This window comes from Zingiber officinale, chromosome 8A, assembly GCF_018446385.1.
Source record: "Zingiber officinale cultivar Zhangliang chromosome 8A, Zo_v1.1, whole genome shotgun sequence".
NCBI classification, from domain to species: Eukaryota; Viridiplantae; Streptophyta; class Magnoliopsida; order Zingiberales; family Zingiberaceae; genus Zingiber; species Zingiber officinale.
In genome coordinates, this window is record NC_056000.1 from 120,329,273 (window position 1) to 120,342,285 (window position 13,013).

Sequence of the window (13,013 nt, forward strand, 5' to 3'; positions counted from 1 at the left end):
AACATTTTAGTTAATTCGAAATCAAATTTAAAATCAAATAATTTAACTTCATTATTAATTTAACCTCACTTAATTTAATTAGTTAATAATCAAGCTAAAACTAAGTAGATCATTATATATGTGACTCACAGGAAGAGCTAAAATTAATTAGATTTAATTATTATGATAAATGATGGAATAATCCAGTGAGTAGTAAAACTTGATAAAAATTAAGGAAAAAATAAATTAGATTTAAATAAAATATGAATATACATGGAAACTCATTATTAATTATGCATGTTTCCACTCGGAGATCTTTGAATTACTATTTACTATACATTATTTCATTGTATAAATATTGAAAAAACAGTAGAATCTTTTTTAAAATTCTTTTAATTTTGAAAATGTTTATTCAAAATTAATCATTCGTTTTCCTTTTACAGAGACCATTGCCAAACAAAGCAAACACATCAATCTCCGCCGACTCCAACAAGAATCCATCCCATAAATAAGATTCATCCCATAATTATCCAATGATTCATCCCATAAATAAGATTCTATTCCATTCCATTCCTCATTCCCAATCAAACAATGAAGCCAAGTTTCAATTGTCTCTTCCTCCTCTATTTCCTACACTGCGTGGCTTCCAGCATGGTGAGGCAGAGAGATGCGCTGAACAAGTTCTACTTTAACAACGGAGTAGGGAGGTCTTCTTCTTCTTCTTCTTCATCTACTTTTTCTTCATGGGCGAGCAGTCTTCTTTCGATATCTAGCCTGAAGTCAAAGGTCTACGACAATAGCGGGCTGAAGGAGGGGGACAAGGTTGTTCGGCTGCTTGGCCAGCTAGAAGGGGTAAATTTCGATCAGTACGCGGGGTATGTCACAGTTGACAGAGCTAACGGACGGGCTCTATTTTACTACTTTGCTGAGGCTATCGAGAATAGCAGGTCAAAGCCTATTGTGCTCTGGCTCAATGGAGGTATGCAAATAATAGAAAATGACGTTGCTTTTCGATTGATAGAGTGTGATTGTTGTGGCGTGGGTGGGTGCAGGGCCGGGGTGTTCGTCACTGGGGTACGGCGCCATGGAGGAGCTCGGGCCGTTTCGGGTCATGAGCGATGGCAAAACTCTGTACAGGAATCCCTACGCTTGGAACGAAGGTTAGGATCATCTGTCATCGCCGTCGTCATCATATATACATATGTTATTTCCTTGAGCTTATGGAGTAGAGTGAAAAAAGGTTTCTGCTTTGGCATTACCCCGAACCACTAACGTGCATCGTGCAATGCAGTGGCGAATGTCTTGTTCTTGGAGAGCCCTGCCGGCGTCGGCTTCTCCTACTCCAACACCACATCGGACTAGGCCAAGAGCGGAGACCGTAGGACGGCGACCAACGCACTGGTTTTCCTCGTCAACTAGTTCGAGCGGTTCCCAGAGTATAAGGGGAGGGACTTCTTCATCACCGGCGAGAGCTACGCCGGCCACTATGTCCCCCAGCTTGCCCACGCCATACTCCACCACAAAGATTGGCTCATCAACCTTAAAGGAATCGCAGTAAGCAATGAATCCCGAAATCAATCAGTCCGATTGACCCTCTCTCCTTTTTATTGCAAATTAAATTGGGAAAGATGGATCTCGATCAATTTCAAATTGATTTTGGATGGCCTAGATTGGGAACGCGGTGATCAACAAGGAGACGGATAGCAAGGGGACATTTGACTACTTCTGGACACATGCGTTGATTGCCGACGAGACCATTCGCGCGATCCACAAGTTCTGTAATTTCTCGCCGGACGCCCGACTGATAGCTCCAAAGTGCGACAGCGCGCTTGACGAGGCCAACCTTGCCGTTGAGGAGTTGGACGTCTACAACATATACGCGCCACTGTGCTTCTCGTCGGGCGTGACGCCGACTCCGAAATCACCCTCGGTTTGTCTCTTCCGAGAATCATTACATTTAATTATCTCCATTTTCCTAGTATTTTCAGAGCCAATTTAGATCGAATCGATTTGACCTGTTAACTCAAGAATCTGAGTTCATCGCATTCTTGTTGGATCACTACAAGGAGCAAGCTCTAAGTAAAGTTGGAATTTGCCCAGATTGAAATGTCATACTTAAATTCTAATGCAGATTAAGAATTTTCACTCAATCATATCAATTGTGAATAGAAGTAACTAACAGATTGAAATGTCATACTTAAATTCAAATGCAGATTGAGAATTTTGATCCTTGTACTTCTAATTATGTGGAGGCATACCTTAACAATCTTGAGGTACAGAAAGCTCTACATGCCAATATCACAAAGCTCAATTACACCTGGTCTGGTTGTAGGTATATACATATCTCATAAATATAATATGCCATTTGATATTTTTATTTTTCTTTTAAACAAAATAATGAAAATTCAACTCATTTATTTATATTTGTCTCGATGCAGCCAAGTGATACCTAGTTGGTCAGATCAGCCTTCCACAATGTTACCAATTATTCACGAATTATTATCTAATGGGATCAGGGTTTTAAAATACAGGTAAAAAATCATTAGATGTCTTCATCATATCATAGGGTGTGAATCAGCTTTCCATTTCAATACTTTCATTTAGATAGGTGTATAAATTTTTTGGTCCTTATACACATTATGTAAGTAAAAATAGCATATATAGATATATCAATTTTGCAAGTATGATAGCTTTAATATTTCTGCATAACATATGTCATACGACAAAAATTTCGTTCATTAGATTGCGAGTGAAGGGGTTTTCAATCAAATTTTGTCTCTAACTAAGAATTGGCTGGGTTTGTGCAGCGGTGACATTGATGGAGTAGTTCCTGTTACTTCCACAAGATACTCCCTCAAGAAGCTAAAGCTTAAAGTGAAGGCTCCATGGAGAGCTTGGATGCTTAACAGTGAGGTAAACAATTGTGTCATTTTAAATCTTTTCATAAGATAATAGTTAATTATCCTCAAATCCACAAGGAACTAAAATGTTTACATTGATGACAAGTTTTCCTCTATGATACCCTTCATTGCTCTAATGATGGTGACAACTAGTAGAACAAACTATATTAATTTTGATGATTTTTATTATGAATATGTAGGTTGGGGGATATACTGTGATGTATGATCACAATTTGACATTTGCCACTATTCGAGGAGCAGGACATGAGGTTCCAAGTTATCAGCCAGCTCGAGCTCTGGAGATGATCAAGAATTTTCTTCAAGGGCTGCATCTACCTGCTATTTAAGCATTTAAAAATAGAATAAATTGATTTGTTGTTATTTATTGTGATATCAAACGTTACATAAAATTTAATCTATGATTTTTAAATATTATCTCTGGCTCAATTTAATCATGGTTTCAAAAAATAATTAATATTTTTAAAAAAACATTTTTCTTTTTTAAAAAAATCTTAAGCTCGGTTCACTAAACCAAATGCCCATACTATGAGTCATGAGCATGATACAACAATTAAATGGGCTACTAACCATTATGTGCCAAGCCTAATAAACCTAAATTACTATCATAATTAATTACTTATTATATTTTCTAGTATTAAATTATAAGACTTGCTGTCATGTAAAATTTTAATTAAAATTACTTATTTATTTACTCATTGACAATTTTGTGCATGTATATATAAATTCTCAAATTAAAGAATCAAAATGTAAAACAAAATGACAAAAAATTATTAGAACAATATTTTTAAAATAATAAAAAAAACTAGATATATTGTCAGAAACACCTCTTGTATTCTTAAAATTAAAAGACAAAGAAAGATTGAAAGTATTTAGAGAAGTCGTCCGCTAACTATCCTGAGATCTGACCATCAGCTCGCTACTTTCTCACCCTTATCTCTCTCGCACCACAAGTACATCCTTCTCTCCTTGTCGGCGGCGATGATGCAGATCGGGCCACTATCTTGTACTTCACCCACACATCGGTCATTGTGCTGTACGCTAGCGTCGACAATATATTCTTATTCGTTACACCCCTCCCTCTGGACATGAACACGCTCTATGGCTAGGCAGTGCAGAGGTAGGAAAACTAGAAGGAGGGCAGCATCGGCTTCCCTCGTTGTTAGTTGTCAATGATTAGATCATAGATGTTGAACTGGCCAATGAGGCAAAAGGTGAACACATCCCACTCATCGACTAGCAACAGCTCTCGCCCGACGACCACAACATACGGTAACAGGCCAACATGGTATTGGGGTAGTCGGCTATCAACCGCCTTGATCTGGAAGAATATTCCTACAGCTCCCCACATATCTCATATGATTAAAAGTAGTACTAGCTTGCCAATCAAAGTTAATGTGGGTCAAACATGACCTGAAAGGAATCCGGCCCAAGGAATAAAATTTGCTTGGAGACAAAACAACTACTAAGACTTGGCTTTAGTCGTCGACATCTCCCCTGTCTCAGCCTCATATCCCAACTGTAAAATACCGAGAAATGACGAATAATGATAAGAGAATTTTTTGAAATTTCTGGGAATTTTTCAGGAATTTTTCGAAGCTCGTACGTTTACGGGGATAAAACTGGGCCCCGGGAAAACGTGTTTTAGGCTACCCTAATTGTTCGAGGAAAAGTTTGATTTTTTGTTTTTATTTTTTTTTCTTTTTCTTCTCCCCTCACATGATGTCGCGTGCCTTAGCCCTCATTGGCGCCGATCCCTTCTCCCGATTCCTCATCTCCTTCCCCTCCTCTTCATCTTCTCCATGCCCTAACTGCTCCTAACTGGCGCCGCACACGACACTACTCCCCGACGACACCACATGACCATCGATAGATTTTCCCCCTCGCGATTGTCTTCTTCTTCTTCCCCAACTGATCGCTGACGCGGATCGCCGACATTGATGGTGACTAGCAACGTGCCCTAGCTTCTGACTCTAGCCTCTGCCCCGACTCCAGCCTGTGCCCTAGATCTTCCCGATCCTCTCCAACCCTCTTCTGATCCTTCTTCCTCTCGATCTAGCGGCATTGCCTAATCGACGAATGTTGCCAGAACCAGTCGCTCGCTTGTCCAGGACGAGCAGGGAGCAACGCCGAGCCCTAGTTCTCCACTATGCCCTATACCTCACCACCAGGTCTTACTTCTTCGGCACTAGACGCCGACAGAGAGGAAAGAGGTGTATCGAGTTAGGTATGGCATACTAGGAGTATTTGGATTTTGATCGGGATCCTGTGTTGAATTGTTGGGCTAATCACTGTGGGTTCTCTTTTCCGCAGCAACTTTCTTCATGATTCATTGAAATTGTGCCCTACCTTTGGCCATTGTTCTAGCAGCAGATAACTTGCTACTACACTTAAGCGATATCTCACGGGTTCGGCTACCATTTCGACAGTGATCGAGCTCCGGCTGTAAACAAGCAAGAAACCACCAGCAACACCTTCTTCAGCGCTTTCTTCGACTGAGAGATAACAAAGGTGTATCTTGTTGAGGTAAGGAATAGAGGAATTGTTTCATTTCTTGTAGCGTACTTAGATTTGGAGCTAGGAAAGGTTAAGGATAACGCTAGTTAAGGATTTGATTTAGCTAATTAATTTATATGTAATTAACTAAATATGTATATATGTTATTACAGGACTTTGATTCGAGATGGTGTCTCGACGAGGGATCTATTTCGGATACGATCCTCTTATTGAAGGCGGGTACCTTGACTTATCTTTGATAATGTCATGTTGATATATTTAGTAGGTTAAAATCTTTAGTAATGATTATGTTCGTCTTTGCTTCAGTTGGTCACTACCCGATACCTGTTACATGCTTGTTTTGTTTACTTATTATGCACTTCATATTAGTACCTACCTGATTATACATGCTTATAGGGGTAGTGACACAACCATGTATTTATTATGTTCAGGATCTAAGTTTTTATACCTTATCTGATCAGTGTACCTTTGATTTGGTTCATTATCCTATGGATATTGCTATGCTGATCAGGATTTTGCCATGCTTACTGTCATGCATCATCTCGCATAATTACATGCTGTGCGATAGTTTGCTCCATTATTGTCAAGCACATCGCCAGTTACATGGATTTGCACACACCACCACTCATGGGTTAGTGGTATATTCAGGCAGGGTGTGTGGCAACTATACTCTGTTAGGCTCCGCTGGTCCACTCTTGGGTAGTGGTGATGCAGCATGGTAGCCGACAGACAGGTTGCTCTGTTAGGCTCCGTTGGGTAGTGGTGATGCAGCGTGGTAGTCGGCATGACAGATTTGCTCTGTTTGGCTCCGTTGGTCCGCTCATGGGTAGTGTGACGCAGCGTGGTAGCCGGCAGGGATCCCTTCCCGTTATCGTGTACCGGGAGATGAGAGCATTGCGCTCCCTCACTATGTTTGAGGTAGGAGGATAGGTGTACTCCGACAGCATCCCGTCCACTTGGTCACTCATCAGAAGAAGTGACGACAGAGTGCACGGTTGTCACAGCCCTACCCACTCGGTCTCACCATCGTGTGTGAGATGGTTGACTGGCGTCAGGGGTGACCATGTCATTGGCATCATATGCATTAATGCATTTACGGATTGTGTTTGTTGCACTTATATGCTGCATTTGGATGGATGCATATGTTTGACATGCATACAGGATTTATGATACTCTCGGTCTGACGACCTGACTATTCTGATAGGAGGCCTGGTACCAGGTTGTTTATGGAGTCGCTTGGAGTATCCTACCTGCCGGTTCCCACGTCACATCAGAAGGCCTATCTCCGCTTTGGTTTATTTTTGTTTTGGTATATGAAATTTGCGTATTTCGCTTTGTGTTCCAGTTTTGTTTCCGGAGTGTTGTTTTGTTGTGTGGTGTAAGCCTAGTCGGCTAGCAGTCTTTTTTTTTTTTAGTTTGTATGTGTTATCCATTATATTTCCGCTGTGTTTGGTTTTGGTACAGCCGAGTGGGCTTAGATACACATATAACTGCATGGTTGTGTATTTTATTGTATTAGCCGAGTAGGCTCTATATAAACTGCATGGTTGTGTGTATATTCTAGCCACCTGTGGTTGAGGTATATTGTATCTGTAGAAATGTTTCAGATTGTCAGCCGTACAGGGGAGATGCTGCCGAAATTTCTTCGGACAGGGCTCCCCCGGGGTGTGACAATTTATTTGGTATCAAAGCACAGTTTACGAGTCTTATATCCCGTGTTTTGGATTTCATGTTTTAGTTTTCTCGATGTGCATTTTTGAGTTTTGGGGCCTGGCAGCGGCAGGACATCTCCAAGCTATAGGAGGTATGTTGGTATACTGTTATCCTACCTTTTTGTTAGTATGCATTGTTGACTATGATATTTATGACATGTATTAGCACTTTTTATTTAATGTCTGTCTGGTTGTTGTAGCACATATTACATGTGATGGGTTAGCCACTGATCTTGGTCGACCTTAATAGAGATTAAGGTTTATAGTCTCTGATGATTTTTCATATCATACCACTAGTAGTTTTAGCTTCTGTTACTATTAGTTGGTTAGGAGATGGAGGCACATACCAGCCTCTTCTATTATTACCTGGATAGTGGACAGTATCTATATATTCATGCTGACTTAGCCAGTAGAATACATGTTATCTTCGTTAATTTCGTCAGTAGATAATTGATTTACTCTTGTTAGATCGGTCAGTAGAAGTCTGATTTACACTTGTTGATTTGGGTAGTCGTGGATCGATTTACCTTATTTTCTTGTAGAGGATTAAGGTATTCTTAATTAGTTAGTAGATGACCAATTTAGTTTTGTTGGTCCGATCAGTAGGGGGCCATCATACTCTATTTTTAGAGGTTATAATCTTTGGGTTATTTGTGTTTAGTCAGGTATCTAGAGTACATTTGAGTACATGGTTTGTACTGACGTGGAAAAGACTGAATTAGCCGTATACCATTGTTGGTTTGGTCAGTCTATAGAGGATTGATGTATCCTATTCCATGTGGACTTTCATTTTAGACTGTATGTACCTAGTTAGATAACATAGAAGGTAGCATGGGGAATGTCAGGTTGATTGAGTTAAATATGCTGATTATTCATATCTATGTTATGTGTACATATGTTTGGTGTATTTTGGGAGGTATCTTGTTGATTATATTTGTTTTGTGTGTACACTTGTAACTATTATGATTCATTGAAAGTATTACGTTGATTATACTCTTGGCATAGGTGTATATATGTTAGATGAGTGTTGTTTGAGGTGTATTGACGATTATACCTACGTTGATTTATGCACACGGGTTCAGAATGTATTGTTGGAGGTATCACGCTGATTTATACCTGTGATATGAGTGTGTTGGGTATGTACTAATTGGAGGATTATGTCGATTATACCTATGTGGTGTGTGCACGTGTGCCAGGTGTATTGTTGGTGGCATCATGATGATTCTACTTATGTTAAATGCAGGATGTGGAGTGTCTAATTATGTCATTTGTTGTATTACCCTGTCAACTAATTCTCCTATTAGTGGGTGACCCACTATGATGTTGATAGAGTTGATGATGGATTTGATTTGCTTACTAGGTTGTTATACCCTTGGCTGGCCACTGTGATATGTGGTAGAGTGATCTCGTACAGTCTATAGTTGGATAGTTAGATGTCTTGGTCACTTATGGGAGGTTTGTAGTGGAGCGTTGCTCTCACATATTTTGGAATGTTTGTGGTGGAGCATTGTTCCCGCATATTTTGGATTCTTGTGGTGGAGCGTTGCTCCCGCATATTTTGGATTGTTGTGGTGGAGCGCTGCTCCCATATAGGTTACCTTGTCGGTGGTAGAGCGTTGCTCCCACATATGTTGTATTTCTTGTGATGGAGCATTGCTCTCAAATGAGATGATCTATTCTTTGGTGATTTATAGTTAGTGATCAGATTTCAGACTTGTTATCGGGGATCTCTGGTTGAGAATGTTTGTTGTACAGACATTATGAGTTTTTGGTAATGCCATTTGGGCTTACCGATGCTCCAGGGGTATTTATGGATTCGATGAACTGCATCTTTTTGGAGTATCTAGATCAGTTCATTGTCGTTTTCATCGACGAAATATTGATCTACTTGCGTTCCGAGGAGGAACATGCACAGCATCTTCGCATAGTCTTGGAGACTCTTCGATGACATCAGCTATACGCGAAGTTCAGAAAGTGTGCTTTCTGACTATCTTTAGTCGGTTTTCTAGGTCATGTGGTCTCTAGCCGAGGTATTTCAGTAGACCCTCAGAAGATCAAGGCTGTCACCAGTTGAGAGCAGACGAAATCAGTTCAAGAGATCCGCAGTTTTCTGGGACTAGCTGGATATTACAGATGATTCATCGAGGGATTCTCCCAGATTGCTATGCTACTGACACGCCTGACCAGGAAAGGCATGAAGTTCACTTGGACTGAGGACTGCGAGACCAGCTTCCAGGAGCTGAGCGGAGATTAGTGTCGGCACCAGTTTTGGTTTTGCCTTCTGGAGAGAATGGATTCGTACTCTACACCGGTTCTTCTCTACAGGGTTTGGGCGCTGTTTTGATGCAGCATGGCAGGGTAGTCTCCTACTTCTTGGCAGTTGAAGGAACATGAGAAAAACTACCCAGTACATGACTTGTAGCTGGCCGCCATTATTATTGCCTTGAAGATTTGGCGGCATTATCTGTACGACATTACCTTTGAGATTCTGACAAATCATAGAGTCTCAAATATATTTTCACCCAGAAGAAACTTAATCTCCGACAAAGGAGATGGATGGAATTCCTGAAGGATTATGACTGTACCATTAGCTACCACTCGGGGAAAGCTAATGTGGTTGCCGATGTACTCAACAGGAAGTCCAGAGCGACTTTAGCTTGCCACCGAGTAGTGGTCACTGATTTGATGCAGGGATTCTCCGAATTGGGCCTTGAGGAGCAGGGACGGACAGAGCAGGGTATTCTGGTTACCATGGTTGCTCAGTCGTCGATCAGGATGAGGATTCAGGAGGCTCAGGCCGGAGATCAGCATTTACAATCCATTGACAGCCAGTTAGTTTCCGGGCAGCAGTCAGACTACCCCCAAGATGATGCGGGTATTATATACTTTCGAGATAGATTATGCGTACCTCAGTCTCACCCGATCTTACAGAAGCTACTTCAGGAGTCTCATCGTTCTTGATTTACGATCCATCTAGGTGGAACCCGCATGTATCGAGATTTGAGGCATTCCTATTGGTGGAACGGTATGAAGAAAGACATCGCGGAATTTGTAGTGAGATGTCTGGTCTGTCAGTAGGTGAAGACCGAGCATCGGAGACCTGCAGGATTACTTCAGCGGATTTCTATTCCTGGGTGGAAATGGGATCACATTACCATGGACTTTGTAGTGGGTTTGCCTAGGACACGACGAGGGCATGACGCGATTTGGGAAATTATTGATCGATTAACTAAATCCTCACACTTCTTAGCGATCCGGAAGACTAATTCCCTGGATCGATTGACAGATCTGTATTGTCGGGAGATCATCAGATTACATGGTGTTCCTTTAAGTATTATTTTGGATAGAGATACACGGTTCACGTCTCGATTATGGTAGAGTCTGAAGCAGGCCTTGGGCACTCAGCTCTGTTTCAGTTCAGCTTTCCATCCGCAGACAGATGGGCAGTCAGAGCAGACCATTCAGACTCTAGGGGATTTGCTGAGGTTATGTGTATTGGATTTTGGAGGCAGTTGGGAGGACCACTTGCCATTGGTAGAGTTCGCCTACAACAATAGCTTTCATTCTGTTATCCAAATGACACCGTTTGAAGCGTTGTATGGTAGGCCTTGTCGGACACCCATCCTCTAGGATGAGGTTGGGGAGGCCCAACTGCTGGGACCTCATAGAGCTCAGTAGGAGGTAGAGTTGGTCCGTATTATCAGACGGAGGATGTCAGAGGCACAGGAGCATCAGAAGAGTTATGCAGATCAGAGACGGAGACCCCTGGAGTTCTTTATTGGCGACCATGTTTTTTTTTCTGCGAGTTTCACCCACGAAAGAGGTGAATAGATTTGGCCTCAGAGGTAAGCTAGCTCCGCGGTACATTGACCCTTTCCAGATCCTGGAGAGGATTGGAGCAGTAGCTTATTGGCTGGCATTACCATCGTCCCTGGCAGGTGTTCACGCCATATTCCACGTATCTATGCTGAGGAGATACGTACCCGACCCGACACATGTGCTGACAGATAATCTCAGTTTCTGTTCAGCCTGACGTGACCTACGAGGAGGTTCCAGTATGGATTCTAAATCGAAAGGAGCGTTAGAAGCGGAACAAGACGATCCGATTGGTTAAAGTCGGATGACAGCATCATACGGGTGAGGATGCTACCTGGGAGCTCGAGGATACTATCCGAGCTCGATACCCCTATCTTTTCACTTGAGGTATGTGATTTAATTTACCATTCAACATTTATACTCTTTACTTGTGGTTAGTATTTGTTGATGGTAGATACGAAATTTGGGGACCAAATTTTTATTAGTGGGGAAGAATGTAAAATACCGAGAAATGGCGAATAATGATAAGAGAATTTTTCAAAATTTCTGAGAATTTTTCAGGAATTTTTTGGAGCTCGTATGACTTCCTTTACGGGGATAAAACTGGGCCCCGGGAAAGCCTATTTTAGGCTACCCTATTTGTTCGAGGAAAAGTTTGATTTTTTGTTTTTGTTTTTTTTCTTTTTCTTCTCCCCTTACATGATGTCGCGTGCCTTAGCCCTCATTGGCGCCGATCCCTTCTCCCGATTCCTCATCTCCTTCCCCTCCTCTTCATCTTCTCCATGCCCTAACTGCTCCTAACCAGCGTCGCACGCGACACTCCTCCCTGACGACACCACACGACCATCGGCAGATTTTCCTCCTCGCGATTGTCTTCTTCTTCTTCCTCAACTGATCGCCGACGCGGATCACCGATGTTGATGGTGGCTAGCAACGTGCCCTAGCTTCCGACTCTAGCCTTTGCCCCGACTCCAGCATGTGCCCTAGATCTTCCCGATCCTCTCCAGCCCTCTTCCAATCCTTCTTCCTCTCGATCTCGCGGCGTTGCCTAATCGACAAGTGTCGCTAAAACAAGTCGCCCGCTTGTCCAGGACGAGCAGGGAGCAACACCGAGCCCTAGTTCTTCACTGTGCCCTAGACCTCACCACCGGGTCTTACTTCTTCGCCACCAGACGCCGACAGAGAGGAAAGAGGTGTATCGAGTTAGGTAAGGCATACTAGGAGTATTTGGATTTTGATTGGGATCCTGTGTTGAATTGTTGGGCTAATCACTGTGGTTTCTCTTTTCTGCAGCAACTTTCTTGGTGATTCATTGAAATTGTGCCCTACCTTCAGCCATTGTTCTAGCAGCAGATAACTTTCTACCACACTTAAGCGATATCTCACGGGTTCGACTACCATTTCGGCAGTGATCGAGCTCTGACTATAAACAAGCAAGAAACCACCAGCAGCACCTTCTTCAGTGCTTTCTTCGATTGAGAGATAACAAAGGTGTATCTTGTTGAGGTAAGGAATAGAGGAATTGTTTCATTTCTTGTAGCGTACACAGATTTGGAGCTAGGAAAGGTTAAGGATAACGCTAATTAAGGATTTGATTTAGCTAATTAATTTATATGTAATTAGCTAAATCTGTATATATGTTATTACAAGACTTTGATTCGAGATGGTGTCTCGACGAGGGATCTATTTCAAATACGATCCTCTTATCGGAGGCGGGTACCTTGACTTATCTTTGATAATGTCGTGTTGATATGTTTAGTAGGTTAAAACCTTTAGTAATGATTATGTTCGTCTTTGCTTCGGTTGGTCACTACTCGATACCTGTTACTCTTGGTGCGGTTAGTACTGACGGTCTAACCGAGGTTTTGATGAATGATAAAATAGGTTAAGTTAGTTTTGTTGTTAATCTAACACTCTGACCGAGTGTGCAGGAGAAGCCCAGACAGGTCGACGGGCTGACTGGATGTTTGGCACGAAGTCCAGCTAGGTCAACGGGCTGACCGGATAGCTGGCGAGAAGTCCAAACGGGTCGACGGGCTGATCGGACGTTTGCCACGAAGTCCAGCTAGGT

At 42.0% G+C, this 13,013-nt stretch overlaps 1 pseudogene; it reads left to right on the plus strand.

Moving 5' to 3' along the window:
* Positions 1–630: 630 nt before the first annotated feature.
* On the plus strand, positions 631–3,226 carry LOC122011178 (annotated as a pseudogene).
* Positions 3,227–13,013: the final 9,787 nt, after the last annotated feature.